Source organism: Physella acuta, unplaced genomic scaffold (genome assembly GCF_028476545.2).
Source record: "Physella acuta isolate Inbredline_101_S28 unplaced genomic scaffold, ASM2847654v3 ptg000773l, whole genome shotgun sequence".
NCBI classification, from domain to species: Eukaryota; Metazoa; Mollusca; class Gastropoda; family Physidae; genus Physella; species Physella acuta.
The window spans coordinates 453,422-471,163 of record NW_026732291.1 but is presented as its reverse complement, the minus strand read 5'-3'; the positions used below and the strand labels follow the sequence as shown (position 1 = coordinate 471,163).

The 17,742-nt window shown below is 34.6% G+C and overlaps 1 protein-coding gene across 1 annotated transcript in view; it reads right to left on the bottom strand.

Moving 5' to 3' along the window:
* Positions 1 to 17,742, bottom strand: part of LOC131950579 (uncharacterized) — a 48,863-nt gene that overhangs the window by 18,494 nt on the left and 12,627 nt on the right. The gene's annotated exons all lie outside the window — the stretch shown is intronic.

The window sequence follows — 17,742 nt, the reverse complement described above, 5'->3', positions numbered from 1 at the left end:
TAGTTGTCTAGAGACAGACATTTGCCAAGATGCGATCACTATAAGTTGGGGTGAAGACTACAAGCTACATCGTCCAAGATGTGAAATTTGTTTACTTTAAATGAAACACATTGATTTTAAATTGTGACGATTCTGATAAAGGAGTTAAAATTAAAGGCTTAACGTTTTCCTTGCTTTTAAAAATTATGCTGTAAGGGCTCGTCCATAAATGACGTCACACTCGTAGGGGGGAGGGGGGGTCCGTAATTTTGTGACGGTGTGTGATGAGGGAGGAGGGTTCAGATGGTGCGACGTCAAACTTTTGCATTGTAAAAAAGCAATGTTAGAAAACGAATTTTAGACGTTATTTCGCGTTTTAGAAAACTGTTTTAATAAATTGTAATAGGAATTAATTAAAATACTTAATTTCGACGGAGTTCAGACAAGATTTGAGAAAAATATCGATGTTTAAAAAAAATTCAACTGCAATTTTGAGGGTGGTTGTAGGCTGAGTTGTGACGTCATTTTAGGGGGGGGGGTCTGGCTTTTTGTAACGACGTGTGACGAAGGGAAGGGGAGGTAAAAATCGTCCAAAAAAGCGTGACGTCATTTATCGATGACCCCTAACCAGTAGCGTACACAGGAGCAGAGCAGGGGCTCCCCATGTGACCATTAAGTGCAAACTGGCGCCTTTTCGAATACCTATTTTACTAAAAAATTTAAGCATGCATATTTGTCTACATTTACTTTTTGTCGGCAAAGAGACGTACATTACTTCCTTACAAGATCTCTTTTCATGCAGCTTTTCAGCATATAATTCTAGACCAGTACTAAGTCATGACACCATTTTTGTAGTGTCTCTAAGTTTATAACAAGTATTGATATTCTAAAAATAAGCTTTACTATGTTGTCTTGTTGGATTGGTTTCAACTAGTTAAAAATTATCCAAAGGTAATCCAACTAAATGTATTGCGATCAAGACAAAAGCAGTGCTTAGAATTCGTCAGTTTAAAAATTATTAAAGGGAAAAAAGACTACCATTTAAAAAATGATCTTGATTGAACAATTCCAATGAAACTTAATGCTATAAATTGGTACATATCTGGTTTTAAAAAGTGATATTTCAACTGCAGGAAAGAAAAAGAAATAGGAATGAAAAAATAAAAATATTTTAAAGCATTATCGATGCAAGTCTTTGTTTAGCAAAATAAGGATTGGCATTTATGGGCTATCGTGAATCCCATTATTTAGCTGAGCATATATCGAAAGAAGGTGACTTCTCGGGGTTTATAAAGCTTATAACAAATAAAGCGGGAGTGATCTCCCCTACACTCTGTCAAATATTTTAAAATAACAATACGGGGTAAAGGGAACTCGGATATATGATTTTAATCCAATTTTAATTACTTAAACTTTTAAAAATAGAATAGAATCTCGTAGAAAACAGAATTGCACACCAGTGAACGGCGAACAATAAGTGTATAATAGTGCGGAATATTTTTACTTTATCAATCCATATTCGTTTTTTTATTTTGAGAAATTTGAAGCGAAAATTACTACTTCCGGTGGTTAATCTATAGGCTTTTGAAAAAAAAAAGTAGAATAAGTTCCACTTACGGTTATCGGAAATCGCTGAAAAGTTTATACATAACTACAAATTTGATATAATACTTATATATTACATTTTATCAACCTAGCTGTAACGGTACTAAAGTTGTCGTGTTCAGACATACACACACAGATACACTGACAAAATTGCAAAATTATATTTTTCCGACTCAGACAGGTGTAAAACGTCGACATTTGCGAAAATCTCGATTTCGATTTGTAGCACCATTACAATACTTTCTCTATACTTCGTATACGAGAAAGTAAAAAGATTTCTTGAAAGAACATAACATTTTCGGTGACAGTAATCATGTAACATATCTAAGTACAAATATACATAACCGATTAATAAGGTCTACATAGGCCAAAACTTTAAAGAATATAGTAAATAATATAAAACTAAAACAGCAGTAAGAGGCGTAGCGCACGGGTCGAACTATGAATTTTACGCCACCACCCGCTTCCATTTATATCTATACTCACTTATGTTTGATGGCTCCTTCTATCAGTCAGTCACTATCCCGTAAGTTTTTATTTTGGTGCCATTCAGTAGATGTAGAACACAGTTTCTGTGTGTAAAGCCTTATTAACGTTGACTGTGTAATTGAATACCACAGAATGAGATTTATTTTCTACTCCTTTTTAGTGCCCCCTTAGTGTCGGCGCCTGCGGCAGCCGCCCCACCCGCCCTCCTATATCTACACCACTGAGCTAAGTCTTTCGCCGTGAAATTATGGAAAATATTCATAATTTTTATATATACATATATATGACCAGATCACCCCGTTAGTTAACGAAAATTACATCGACAAAGTCCGGGTTCAAATACATATTTTAAAAAATAACGTGAGGACAGCAAAGCGACATATGTGTGTATCTGGCGAGAAAGGGGGTTGTTTCGGTGTCTTCGTGTATCTAGTGTTTGTGTGTACGTACGTTCCTGCGTGTGTGCTTGTGTGGTATGGGAATGTAAATCTATCTAGACTTAAAGTGTTATGGCTTTAGCGAATCAAAATCTAATCATTATTAATGCATACATTGAAAAGAAATCACATGCATTTCGTTTGATTACTTCGAGCTATCTGAATCGATAAACGTTCGGTTTGAACATACCTATCTTGTGAATTGGCTGAGTTATGTAGTGTGGATTTAGAATACTTTTCGATCAATATTTTCTACAGTTCTAAAGTTGTTTTCTGGAAAACTAAATATCGATTCAATGTAACCTCTATGTTACGTCTACCGATATTTAATCATTGAGGAACTTAAATGTTTCACCACTGTTACATGTTTGATTAAATATTCTGTAAGCAAGAACTTTCCTAATTTGTTGAGAAAATTTTAATATTTTTTTGTGATTTGTATCAAATGGAAGCAAAACATCCGGTAATTAAAGCTTGAATTTACGTATCTAAATAAAAATGTATCGCCTGTTTCTTTTCCTGTGTGTTTCTGGTTTGCAGCCGTTGACTAATGAAGCTTTCCCAGTCTGTATTCCAGGACCTTGTGGTCCAGGTGAAAATTTGGATGCTGTAGACCAACAGAACACAAAATGTCGTCAGTGTCTGGTGAACACATTCATGGATTTACACAATCACAGCTGTCGTACACGTTCTCCGTGTAAGAAAGCAGATACGGAAAACAATGTAGTCATGTACACCAATTGTACACAAGTGAGTGATGCTGTCATTACATGTAAGCCTGGCTATTACAGAACCAACAACTCAGATAAAATGGAGAAAGGATTTTGTAGCAAGTGTAAAAAGTGTAGCAGTGGCCAGTGGACGGTCAGAAAATGTCAACTTTATCAGGACACCGAGTGCTGCTCAGGCGGTAAAATAGAGACAAGTCCTGGGACGTTTGTTTGTTCTTATTTGACAGAAAATAGAAAACAAACAGGTATTTTATTTCTCCTCTTTTCAATTATTCATTATCAATATCAATGGATCGTTTCCTTAGATACATATTGAGTTTATACAGTTAATTATATCGTCTTTAATAAGTTATTTATTTTTATTCTAATGTGTTGCCAGAAAAGTTCACAAAAACGATGTAAAAGTTGGACACAACTGGTCAGTTTATAAAGAAGACTACGTTTCATCAGACCCACGTCGTAGAGTAGGTTTTATCATAATCGTATTTCTACTACCATTTGTAATTCTGTTTAGCCTACAATCTAAAGTTATAAATAAACTTCAAATATTCCGAGAAAAGGTGTGTGGTAGAAAAGAAAGAACTAACGTGTATATAGTTTGAATAGACCAGCAGTAGACCAGCAGTACCGCCTCTATAGAATTCAACACTGTAGAATGTACACACTGTATTATTAGCTCAAGCTATTCTAATGATCGTGCTTATATTTTACAACACTGAAGTGACAGGGGGTAGTTTTTCATGTAATATTAATCTGTGGTTCTGCAGTATTTTATTAGTTGTTGTGTAGTATGATTTGGTTGATTTAATGATTATATTGATTTAGTATGATTTAATTTGTTATAGTGCATTTTGATTTCATTGTTTTCCTTAACATTCAACTATATAGGATGGTTAGTAAAACAAAACCCGCTGACACAACTTGCTGTAAGTTATTTTGTCAAACATAGATCATGGTTTACTTTTTATTTTTAATATAGAATTATCCACACAGTATATTGTGATTAACTGACACTTGAAGTTGTAGCGAGGGTGGGGGGGGGGGGGGGGGGGTTATCTAGCAATGTCAGCCAATTGTGTTCCTAGGTAATTATTTACAGCCTGTTGACCAGGTGACTTCATTCCTTCTCTTAGTATTTCTTCCAGACTTTCTACAGGGGGGGGGGGGGGGCGGCACTTGAAAATTTCTGGTGGAGCGGACACTGTTAAAAGTATATATTTTCTATATAAATTCCATTTCGCTCGGGGGGGGGGGGGGGGGTGTAGACTCTTCGAGGGGGTTCCATCGCGACACCCCCCCCCCCGGAAGAGATGCCTGGAAGAAACATTGCCTCCTCTCTGAACACCTGACAGATCCTAACTCAGCTACTCTTATTAATCTAGACATTTTTTGTTTTTAAAATATTAAGAAACAATGTTGACAATGAATGAAATAAATACCAATCTTGTTAGGTAGCTTGAACATCACAACACCTTCTACAACGAGTTTGAAACAAGACATTTTTAAAGTTGTTACAATGTTGAATGAAATGTATAAATTAGTCTGTAAATGTTTTTAAGATATTTCTTAGGTATTTAATTTTTTTTTAATTTAAATAATGTTAGACGTGTAATATTTAGCTTATTTTGATTTGTTAATGACCCTGAACTTTATAACGTATTTGTTAATTTCGCTGCGTTATATCTATTTATATACTACTAAAACTCAAGTGTGTTTACATGTTTGAATATTTATTTGTTTGTCTGATTTCGTTCTGTAAGGAAACTGCTCTATATGGGGGGCTGTAAAATAGTATGTAGGTAGAGAACAATTTTTGATTGCAGACAGACTGTTAATCACACATTTATTTAAAGACGTTAATTAATTTATTGATTTATTCATAGGTAGATTAACCACATTAATTTTAAAAGATTAGAAAAACCACTAGACTAGACGAAACAGTTACGTCACATTTTTTTGTTTACTTTTTAGTACAATAAAATGGCGGCGTCTATCGAAGAAGATTGTTTTCCCATTCCAAAGTTTAACGCGTTCTAAAGCTAATTTTCTGTCGGCTATAACTTTAACAATACGTCCGTTTGCTGCAGTTATTACATTCCAACACTTAAAATCAATTCTCAACTGTCTTTTTCATTTAGTTTTACGATAAATGTCTCTAGATCTATAATCTGTCCAAGTAAGTTAGTTATAGATCTAGATCTAGAATCTAGGTCAAATCAAAGATTTATTAGTTATAAATACAATCCAAACAAAAAACAAAAAAAACGAGACTTAAGCAAACCAGCCGTAGATCTAGAATATAGATAATTCTATCTAAATTTAGATAATAATGATTTTCTATATACTAAACTATTTTAGACCTTTATTATTTTATATAAATATTTGTTCGGAATATGCTAATGTTGGAATGTTCGATCCAGGGCCTATTAGCGTAGCTAATGATTAGATCTAGATTCTAGATCTAGATCTAGCAAGAGTTACGCAAAAACTACACTTAAGACTAAAGCAAACGAGTCGTAGAATCTAGATCTAGATAATTCTATCTAGATCTAGATAACTTCAAACCTTCATTATTTTATATAAATCCTTGTTTGGCTAATTTAAGATAAAATTTAATTTGAAAGTTACTACTACTAGACTTAGATCTAGATCTATGCGCGTAAATCAAGTTGCATAAGGAGACTCAAAGTATTAAACTATAGTATAAAAAACATCTGTGACATCACGAGTTGATAGCTAAGTTGATAGTGTAACCGGCTTGCATGCGGGTGGCACGGGTTCTAGACCAATACGTCAATGATGATTTTTTTTCAATTTTTATTTTATTTATTGGATGTGAATGATAAAGTTGCTTATCTGAACTTGGCGGGATACAGGGCTGGTGAAGTAGAGTTAATCTGTTTCTTTCTTCTAAGCATATGAAGGGATAGTGTGGTCAGAGATATGCTCGGCTGGAATAGTTTTTTAAACGATAAAAACATGTTGTCTGAGACTTGGCGGGACACTAGGCAGGTGAAGTAGAGTTGAGTAGGTCACCTGTGACGTCAGTATATGAAAGGATAGTCCGAAATCGGTGTTTTTAAAAGATAAAAAACATATTTTTAAGGGGTCTGGTTTTTTGTGACGATAAGTGACAGACGTGATGTTTTTTTTATGGATGACCTCCGAAACCCACAGTTATCCAACGGATGACGGGTAGTCTAGTATACTACTAAAGCTCAAGTTTGTTTACATGTTTGAATATTTTTTTGTTTGTTTGTTTGTCTGATTGACTATTGCAAATATATCTACGCTATATGCAGAACTGTAAAATAGTATTTAGGTAGAGAAGAATTTTCGTTTTCAGACAGACTGTTAATCACAAATTTATTTAAAGACGTTAATTAATTTATTGATTTATTCATAGGTAGATTAACCACATTAATTTTAACGTTTTAGAACAATGGCTTAACTTTGACTGAATAGTGACGTTTGATCACTCATTTATTTTTATTTGTTATTGGGGAGAATCTGCATTATGTGTAGAGCTGTAAAATAGGATTTTGGGTGGTAAATATTGTTCTTTCTAAAACACTTTTAATTACAAACTAATTTAAAGCCGTTAATTAATTTATTGATATATTCATTAGTAGATTAACCACATTAATTATAAAAGTTTAGAATAACGACTTTAGTAATAGTAATAAGATTTATTTCTTTTTACAACAATGTTTTCAATTATCTTTTCTTAAGGCCTATATGTGAATGATAAGGTTGACTATCAGGACCTCGCGGTGCACAGGGCAGGTGACGTAGAGTTCACTTGTTTCTATGTTCTCAGCGTATTAAGGGATAGTGTGGTCAGAGACATGGTCGGCCGGAATCGTTTTTTTTTTAAATACAAACATATCTGATACTTGGGGGGGGGGGGGGGGGGCACTGGGCAGGTGAAGTAGAGTTTAGTAGAGTTTTTTAAATTTAAAAAACGTCTATTTGAATGTGGGGTCTGGTTATTTTGGGATGATAAGTGCTGGCACACTTGATGCCATTTATGGATGACCCCCCGAAACCCACAGTTATTTAACTAGATAACGGGTAGTCTAGTAAGTTTTAATTTGAAGATCGATTCGGCGGCATGGCTCGATCTGTATCAAATATTCTGCAAGTAGAAATTTACCAAAATAAAATAAAATATTGTCAGGGTATTATTCTGGTTAAACATAAGAATTAGTTAGAAACAATTCAAAATTTATAAATATCCTGCGTTTAATATCGATATACAAAAGATATATATGCAGAGCAAATATGATGAAGACAGTTTTTATTTGCAGTTTGATGTAGAGTTTATCATACAAATACTTACATACGTGCACACACATGAACTCTAGATATGCAGACATCATACACAATAGCAGACTATTTATATGTAGTACAAATCTAAAATAAACTAATTTAAACTAATGATGCAAATCTTTACCCAAGATTGTGAATTTTGTCCCAATAAAAATGCTGCAAGAACCTATCGTTGAGTGTTATTAAATGAATCGGGAGCCAGACGTTTTCTCGAAAGACACTGGCCCGAATACCGTTTGCCCAAAGGCTGTTTTCCCGAGCGGACATTTGCTTGAATGCGACAAACTCTATTTTTGTGCGACTGAAGTGTTTTTTGAGATCTTCAGTTCCTATAGGTTTTCGTCTTCTGAATGTAAAGATGCAAAAATGTATTGATTATATAGAAAACAAGTTAATTAAAAAGTCTAGTGACAATTTTAGCGCAATTTCCTTATGTACGCGTCATCACGTTCAATAGATGCGTCATCACGTTCCATGGCTGCGCCATCACGTTCAGTAGGCACGCAATGGTTTGTAGTCATATAACTCTACTGTTTTTAAAAAATGTGAAAAAATGATTAGGCCTAGCGAAACAAAACCTTGTAATTGTAACTCCCTATCACTCTCATATAAATTATAAATAAATGAATAGGGTACAAAAATAACGTTTGAATTAATAAGTAAATAAGTAATTTAAAAAATCCTTTCGAACCTCAGCGCTTTGCGCTAAAAACCTACACGATGCTCAGTTTAAATTAAAACTAGGCCTACAAGACGCTCAGTTTAAATTAAAACTAGGCCTACAAGACGCTCAGTTTAAAATATATAAAAAAAAATTGTGACCGAACGAAAGGATATTTCTGAAAACTTTCTTCGGCAATATTGGTTTAAATTATGGCAGGAATCTATTGGTAAATGTTTCAAGTCGCTAAGTTGTCTAGTTGCCGAGATATGGAGCAAAAACTGCATTTGTTTGAGGTTTTTTGGCTTTTCCGGGAAATCTATTAAGGAATTTTTTTGGCCCACTATCATCCTCGTAACTTGCTCAACATAATTGCTTTTGGAACTAGTCCTCGATATTGCTTCGTTGAGGAGGAGATACGACTTAAAGCTGCGGACACACATCCATTCCCAGAAAAGACGAGTTAATAAACGCAATTCTCCAGAATGGAAATTGCGCTAAAAATGGGTTTAAATTAATAAAAGCTGTGCAAAGTTAAAATTTACAAGATGGAAAAAATAATATAATCGAAAAATGGCAGCTGGTAAAATGTATAAATTAAGGTCTAAACTAGTCTAAACATAAAAGCATGATTATAACGATTGATACTAAAATATCTACCAGAGCGGGTAATTAGTATCACGGGAACTTTTTACCCCGCCTCACATGGTACGCTTTAGCAGACTTTAACTACAAATTAATTTTTGCTTCAAGTTTGTTATTGGCAAAATTTCCCAAACTAAACGTGTCCATCTATAAAGTAGAATGATTTGGTCAGCACCGTAAACAATATACGCGCATCCTGTACACAATTGCACAATTAGAAAGACAGTTTAACATTACACTGAACAGTGAAAGAAACAAAAACGGATTTACCGCCTCTCTTTTACGATCGATTATAATAATTTTTAGTCAGCACATATATTTAATCATCTAAAATAGTTTAAACGTGTTCCCGTGATTTTCTATTGGTCAGGTTCAACGAAGTGAGGGTGGTACCAATTACACACCGGTACTGATCGTCACCTCTACCCTAAATATCTGTCCAGTATTTATATATCTGCAAGGCTACCTAAGCCACTTATCGAGCTAAGTATACAAAATCTGAAGTGAACATTTGTTTATGAAATAATCTTTTATTCGTTGCTATGGGGCTATTTAAACACCTTGATAGGACAATAAGTAAAAATATAGAGTGAAGCGTACTTCTTTAATAGCTCGCATTTAATACTAACGAAAACTCAATCTTCAGTTTAGCAAAGTTCGAATGAAACCGGGATTTGAATTACATTAAATATACGATAACACAGAAAAAATGAATGTTAAACTATTGATTGCCTCAAACCAATCTCTAAACGAATATATATCTATATATCTATATATATATATATATATATATATATATATATATATATATATATATATATATATATATATATATATATATATAACACCGTAAACCTAACTATTCCCAAACGTTAACCAAACGCTAACCCAAACCGTAAAGATAGGTTATATGGTCTATGTGTTTTTTTTTAATATCCTTTTTGGTATATTTGTTGTTTCGAACTTGTAAATTTATGTCTTTCTTGTTTCCACATTTTTCTATACAACCTCTATTCTGTATGCACATATCTCACTTAACAAGTAGAGTAATTGTTATGAAGTATGTGCTTTAAAGATTATTCTAAAATTTTACTACTTCGCATGAAAAAGACGTATTCTACAGTTTTTAAACAGATGGACATTGTCACACTTCTAACTTGTAAAGCCATTTCATGCAAATATGCGTAGTGTTGGATTAAAAGCAATATTGAAAAAATGTCAGAACTGGGCAAAAATCCTTAGCTAACCCCTTATTTATTTTGTCCTAGCTGAAGACAGTTTAAAGTGTACATGGATAATGTAAATGGAAACTTTGGCTTTTATTATTTTACTTTACACACTAGAACCTCCAGAGTAGAAAATAACGTCACCCATTAAAACATGTGAACAAAATTAGTCGCTGACAATATTAGGAGGTAAATTTTGAATCATTTGGAAAGATTTGGATAGAATAGTGGAGATCCTTTGACTATATCACACCCCCAGCACACACAGCTTATGGCTGGTCGTTGATCAGAATGTAGGCACTCGGTGAAGCAAATGTCACTTACACGTCTACAGCAATTTGTGTGGACTGGCACCGATCATATTATGATCGATTAATTGAGGTCTTACTTACTCGAGAACACTTGGAGAATGCATGATTCTGTAGTTGAAGAAGCACATTGAATTAAAGTGACACTTTGATATGCTTTCTATACTGAAGTGAATGCGAAGTTTCCATTCTTATGAGATCACAGCGACGCGTGACAGGTACGTTTGTATATTATAAAACTCTTATCAAAGTTATAGCATGCCAAGCGACCCAGAATTAAATATCGATTCCTTTCTGTGTAGTATATCTCAATCATTCAGTTTAAGGGGATAGGCTCCCGAAAAAAAACGGGGGAAAAAAACTTTTTAATTAAAAAGCCTTTTACATTTATTTGTGTATGTATAAGTTATGGTACTTAAGGAAAAATATTTGGATGTACCAGGGACTCTTCTGAAAATATGGTTGCCATGGAAACGGCGGCCATCTTGGAAAAAACTACCTATGTGGAGTTCTAAAATTTCCTAAAGTAACATATAAACCGCCCATATAATCATTGATCTTTATTGTACTAACACCAATAAAGCCAGCTTGCTAGTTTTTGTAACCAAAAAACATCTAGACATATTTTTTTCAAATTTTCAAAAAAAATTTTGGTGAAATTCCATTGAATTTAGCATTATTTTCATTGGAATTTCGTCAAACCAAATTTTGAAAATTAAAAAAAAAAAAATTTCTAGAGTGATTTCTGTTACAAAAACTAGCCAGCTGACTCTATTAGCGTTAGTACAAGAAGGATCAATGGTTATATAGCCGATATTTATGTTAATTTATGAAATTTTAGAACTCCAGAAAAGGATGTTTTTTTTCAAAATGGCCGCCGTTCCCATGGCAACCATATTTTCAAAAGAGTCCCTGATGCATGAAAATATTTTCCTTCAAGTACCCTAACTTAGATATACACAAATGAATCAATAAAAGCTTTTAATTAAGAAATAAAGTTTTAGCTCGCGACACAGTCGAGTTTTAACTCCACTTTTATGAATAGTATAAAAGGGAAGCACAATCTCGATCTAGTATTTATTTATACAGAGAACAAGTCAAGAACAGGTATATTTATCTAGACTAAAATGTGTCGAAGGTTTATTTTCCTGTGTATTATTAGTTTGCAGCTGTTTATAACTCAAGCTTATAGAAACTGTATTAATGGGCCTTGTGGTCCTGCTGAACATTTAGATGCTGTAGACCAACAGAACACAACATGTCTTCAGTGTCCGGTGAACACATTCATGGATTTACAGAATCACAGCTGTCGTACATGTTCTCCGTGTAAGACAGCTGATGTGATAAACAATGAAGTCATGTACACAAACTGTACACCAGTGAGCAATGCTGTGATACGTGTAAGCCTGGCTATTACCGAACCAACAACGCAGATAAAATGGAAAAAGGATTCTGTAGCAAGTGTAAAAATTGTAGCAGTGGTCAGTGGATGGTCAGAAAAAAATGTCAACTTTATCAGGACACCGAGTGCTGTACAGGCGGTAAAATAGAGACAAGTCCTGGCGTGTTAGGTTGTTCTCCTATTACAGAAAGCAGGCAACAAACAGGTTTGATATATATTGTTTTTAGTTTAGTTAATGTAACTCGTGAAGAAGTTGTGTTATCTATAGTAAAGTTTTATTCCACTAGATAGTAAAGACAGGTATCGCCATTCATGTATGTACTCTTATCTAAGGTGTTCCCAGCACGCATTACAAAAACAATGTAAGAGTTGGAAACCAGTGGTCAATTAAGGAAGAAGACGACGTTTTTTTCGACCCTTATATTCGATTAGCGTATATGTAATAATATGTCTACTACCATTTATAACTATATTTATCTGTCATCCTAAATTTATAAATAGAAAGTTACGAAAAAAGTTGTGTTGTAAAAATGTGTAAATGTGTAAGAAAACAGGTTTAAGTAGACCATAAGTTCTGACAATAAAGGAATCCCTTAATACCAAAATATAGTGGAACGTATGTAGTTTATTTATAGCTAAGATAAGTATTATATATATATATATATATATATATATATATATATATATATATATATATATATATATATATATATATATATATTATATATGTGGGTCTATCTACCAGAGGCATAGCGACCCCTCCAGGCGCCCGGGGACAAACTTTCGATTTGCACCCCCCCCCTCTCGTACTTTCAATCTGGCGACCCCCTCCCCTAAGGTCGGCGCCGGGGGACATATGTCCCCCCACCCCCCTCCCCACCCCTTGCTATGCCTCTGCTATATACTCGTAGCCTGTTGTCCTATTGTCATGTATCCTGTAGCAGAATGTATTACCTTTATTTATGCTTTAAAAATCTACTCTAATTTTGTTCAAAATGTTTAACAAACGACACTAGCCAGTGATAAGTTATTTAGATAGCTGGAACATCTTGCTCTGTGTCAATAAGTTTGCTTACAGATATTTTAAACTTTTCTTTTCATGGATCAAATGAATGTATGTTTTAAAATGTTTTTTTTTTCTATATATTTAGTTTTTGCACATGTAATTATTTAGGCCTACTTTTATTGATATAATGTTAAATTTGTAATAGCAGTAGCAATAGTTTATAGCAATATGCTAATAAACTGAACTTTACAACCCAATAGTTCATCTGTCTTCCTAATGTGTTTTAAATTGGAATTAACCGATAAACGAATAATTAAATCAAGTGAATGAAGCCACATCGGCATGGGTGGATTTGTACCGAGCATTGTGGTGATGGAAGTAGAGATTTACCAAAACAAAATACAATATCAGAAAAACATTACGCATTGTCTAAAAATTCAAAATTTCCTGCGTTAAAGCGGTATCGCCTACGTAATATACATACAAGTCAAGTATATTCAAGACAGGTTTATTTCTCGCTAGTGTAGTGTTTTTTATTCTCATTAGAATAGTTGAAAACATTTTCTTCGATAAAACATAAGATAAAACATAGTCGCTGACGCTACTAAGTAATCAACTTTGAATGGAATAGATAGTGTCGTGATGTAAAGTGTGTGTATGTGTCTATGTTATGTTAATAGTCTAAAATGATAAGTATTTATAACAATTTATAAAACAACTTTTAATAATGCAAATAAAGGCTTAAATTCAGTTTCTTAACATGAGTGTTTGTTGAACATGGAAAGTGTCATCATACTTTCTAAACCCCCTCCCCATTGACACAAAGATCCGAATCTCCCCCACCACCTCAGTCTGATGTCTTTTATGGACGACCACTACAGCATTTTCCTATTATTTGTAGGATATTCATTAATTAGTCTTACAAAATCCAATTACATTTATAGTTATGATGGTATCTCTATCATTAAAAATATTAAATAGTTTTTCTTAACATTTCCCCTAACCTCATTTGCTATGGCTGCCTATAGAAAACATCTTTTCCTCAAATATCTGGAATGCATCTGACCAGCAACACTTTTCTTTTGTAATATATAAACAATTACTAAATGTTCATAAACTCGCACGGCCAATAACAACACATTACCAGGAAACAGGCAGTGATTATAGTTTGTTGTATTTGTGGTTGATTGTTTGTTATCAGCCATGCTTCTTTGGTCCACATTTATATGCTGGTATAGCTGGAATTGAAGAAAATCCATTGTGTGTTTCTGTACAGTTTCTTTACTCACATAAACTCGGGATTTATGAGCTACTCTTTTTATCTATTACGTATTGGTGAGCGACATTTGATTACTTAAGCTATATGTCGGTTTTCATAAAAATTTGGTAAAAAAAGTTTAGTAACTGTGTTTACATTTAGATTACAAACTTAGTTTTCCATCAGCTGTAGTCCAAAAAGCTCAATATTTCATCCTTCTGTTGACATTTCTACTATATAGAAATTATTTTATATAGAAATGGGATAATTATCTTGTAAATTTACATATTCTCGTGTATGTCATCAATCTTCTGGCACCAACAGCAATGTGGAAGACTAGCAATGCAAACAGAGTTTCTTCCAGGTATCTCTTCGGGGGGGCGAAGGCCCATCCGAAAATTTTTAACCGCCCCCCCGAACGGAATGAAATTTATATAATTTATATAGAAAATATATACTTTTAACAGTGTCCGCCCCCCCGAAGAAAGTTTACCGCCCCCCCGAAAATTTCAAGTGCCCCCCCGGAGAAAAAAGTCTGGAAGAAACACTGAATGCAAAACAATACGTTGGCACTGAAAAAAAATCATGAGAATATATATATATATATATATATATATATATATATATATATATATATATATATATATATATATATATATATATATATATATATATATATATATATATATATATATATATATATGTATATTGTATATATATATATTGCCCTCTAAAATGAAACTTCTTACACCATACAAAATAACAAACCAAAAAAAAACCTCACGCATTTCTCAAAAGTTAGACCAGAAAAATCTGGCCACCCTAGAGACTAAAGCCTTTGCCCGGTTTGTCAACAGCGCGCCTGGATCGTATTATTTGGCAACTCAACAAAATTTGGTGTTATCAGTTTTGATAAATGTGAAATAGACTTTCTAAAGTGTGAGACTTGACTTAAAGTCGGCAGTCAAGTTTATAGCTGAGATTTAGATCTAATGTCGGCAGCAACTAAAAAACAAGTTCATGTTTTTCGACTGCTTTCAGGTGAAATAACTTTTGTTTCTGTTGATTAAAATTTTATGGTCAAAGGTAAATAATCAGTAAAATAAAATTTCTATTAAGATATACTGAGTTACCTCGCATACTTTTTATGACAGTATTATGCTGAAGGAGAAATTTACTTACTTGTGTTTATAGTTATTATTTTATATGGTGATAAAACAACATTTCTTTGAAAAATTAAACACAAGCATCTTTTGAAGTTTTACTGGCTGGAGAAGTAAGCATTTAAATATCTGAAGTGTACGCAAGGGATTGGGTGAATTTCGGATTTCCCCCCCCCCCCCCCCACTCGAACGAAATGGAATTTATAGAGAAAATATATACTTTTGCCAGTGTCCGCCGCCCCTCCCCCCCCCCCCCCCCCCCGCAAAAAGTTTATCGCCACCCCCTTAACCTGTGTTCGCCGCTCGACGGGAATTTAAATCCACCCCCATCCTGAGAGTTTCATTAAGTCTCAGCTACAAACATGACTGCCGACATTAAGTCTCAGCTACAAACATGACTGCCGACATTAAGTCTCAGCTACAAACTTGACTGCCTACATTAAGTCTCAGCTACAAACTTGACTGCCGACATTAAGTCTCAGCTACAAACTTGACTGCCGACATTAAGTCTCAGCTACAAACTTGACTGCCTACATTAAGTCTGAGCTACAAACTTGACTGCCTACATTAAGTCTGAGCTACAAACTTGACTGCCGACATTAAGTCTCAGCTACAAACTTGATTGCCGACATTAAGTCTCAGCTACAAACTTGACTGCCGACATTAAGTCTCAGCTACAAACATGACTGCCGACATTAAGTCTCAGCTACAAACTTGACTGCCGACATTAAGTCTCAGCTACAAACTTGAATGCCGACATTAAGTCTCAGCTACAAACTTGAATGCCGACATTAAGTCTCAGCTACAAACATGACTGCCGACATTAAGTCTCAGCTACAAACTTAAATGCCGACATTAAGTCTCAGCTACAAACTTGAATGCCGACATTAAGTCTCAGCTACAAACATGACTGCCGACATTAAGTCTCAGCTACAAACTTGAATGCCGACATTAAGGCTCAGCTACAAACTTGACTGCCGACATTAAGTCTCAGCTTCAAACATGACTGCCGACATTAAGTCTCAGCTACAAACTTGAATGCCGACATTTAGTCTCAGCTACAAACATGACTGCCGACATTAAGTCTCAGCTACAAACTTGAATGCCGACATTAAGTCTCAGCTACAAACTTGACTGTCGACATTTCTCTTCACTACCATCGTGTTTTGTTTATCATCAACACAAAACATTAAGATTATCAACGATAACAAAATGAATGAAAGAAACTTAGAAATCTTCTAAAACTTTATTGATATCAATACAAACAGTTTGTAAACAAATACAGTTTGCAAACAAATACAGTTTGTAAACAAATACAGTTTGTAAACAAATACAAACAGTTTTGTAAACAAATACAAACAGTTTGTAAACAAATACAGTTTGTAAACAAATACAGTTTGTAAACAAATACAAACAGTTTGTAAACAAATACAAACAGTTTGTAAACAAATACAAACATGAATTAAAGTATAAATAAAGACAATGATGAATGATGGCGATGACAAATCTAATGTGGAGGTTTAAACAAAACAAAGATACAAGTGTAGCCTATAAATATTTCATTTCTCAACAATAAACATTTGTTTATAATTTTGTTTATGTGTCTAACAACTCTAAACAAAGGACTGAAAGAAACCAAACAATTTATTTCTTGTCTTCACCAGAATACAAAGTTGCTGATGAAGACATTCAAGTCTTGACACACACAAGTTTAATGAAGGGAGCCGCCATTTTGTTTGTTTACATTAGACAAGGGGAGAGAACCAACAGTTACAGATGGATCAAAAATACACCCCATCCTCCCCACTATAATTTCCTTCAGAGTTTGATCCACTGTGGGGACGTTGGTACCACCCGTTAAATCCCGGCATGTAGACATACGCTCCACTGGAGCCAGGACATGTACATGTTGTGTACGTGAACTTGTACATACCTTCCCTCTCACGTTTGTGTGTCCATTGTCCTACAGAGACCTGTTTAGGACAGCCATGAGGATGTGACACTATAACGGTCAACTTGTCCACGACAAAAAATCTCCTGTATTTGTCTTTTACTTCCCCACATAGATCATAAAAGTGCCGCCACGTCTTGTCCAGTTCATCAAGCAACTCTAAGTCACATGACACACATGTAAACAAACACATGTCTTCCTCAATGTATGCCCTAACGTCCACCCCCCAGCCATCAAGACTGACCCCAGGACTTTTATTGTCATCAAAACCTACAACACACCTTGTCTGTCTCGCTTCACTGTCATCAAACACCACGTGTGCGGCTGTCCTCACATGAACCACCCCCCACACTTTGCTAGGTGTGTCCGAGTGTTGACACTTGCCACATGGACAAGTGCCCTTGTTGTCCCTCTCTGTGTACTTGACCACATGCCACACCCTCCCCGTCCCTGTCCTCAACACGTCACTTCCTCTGGTGTTATAAAATGGATACTGACCATTGAAGCATGGAACAGACTTTGGTCTCTCTAGACTGGTGTACTTGACCT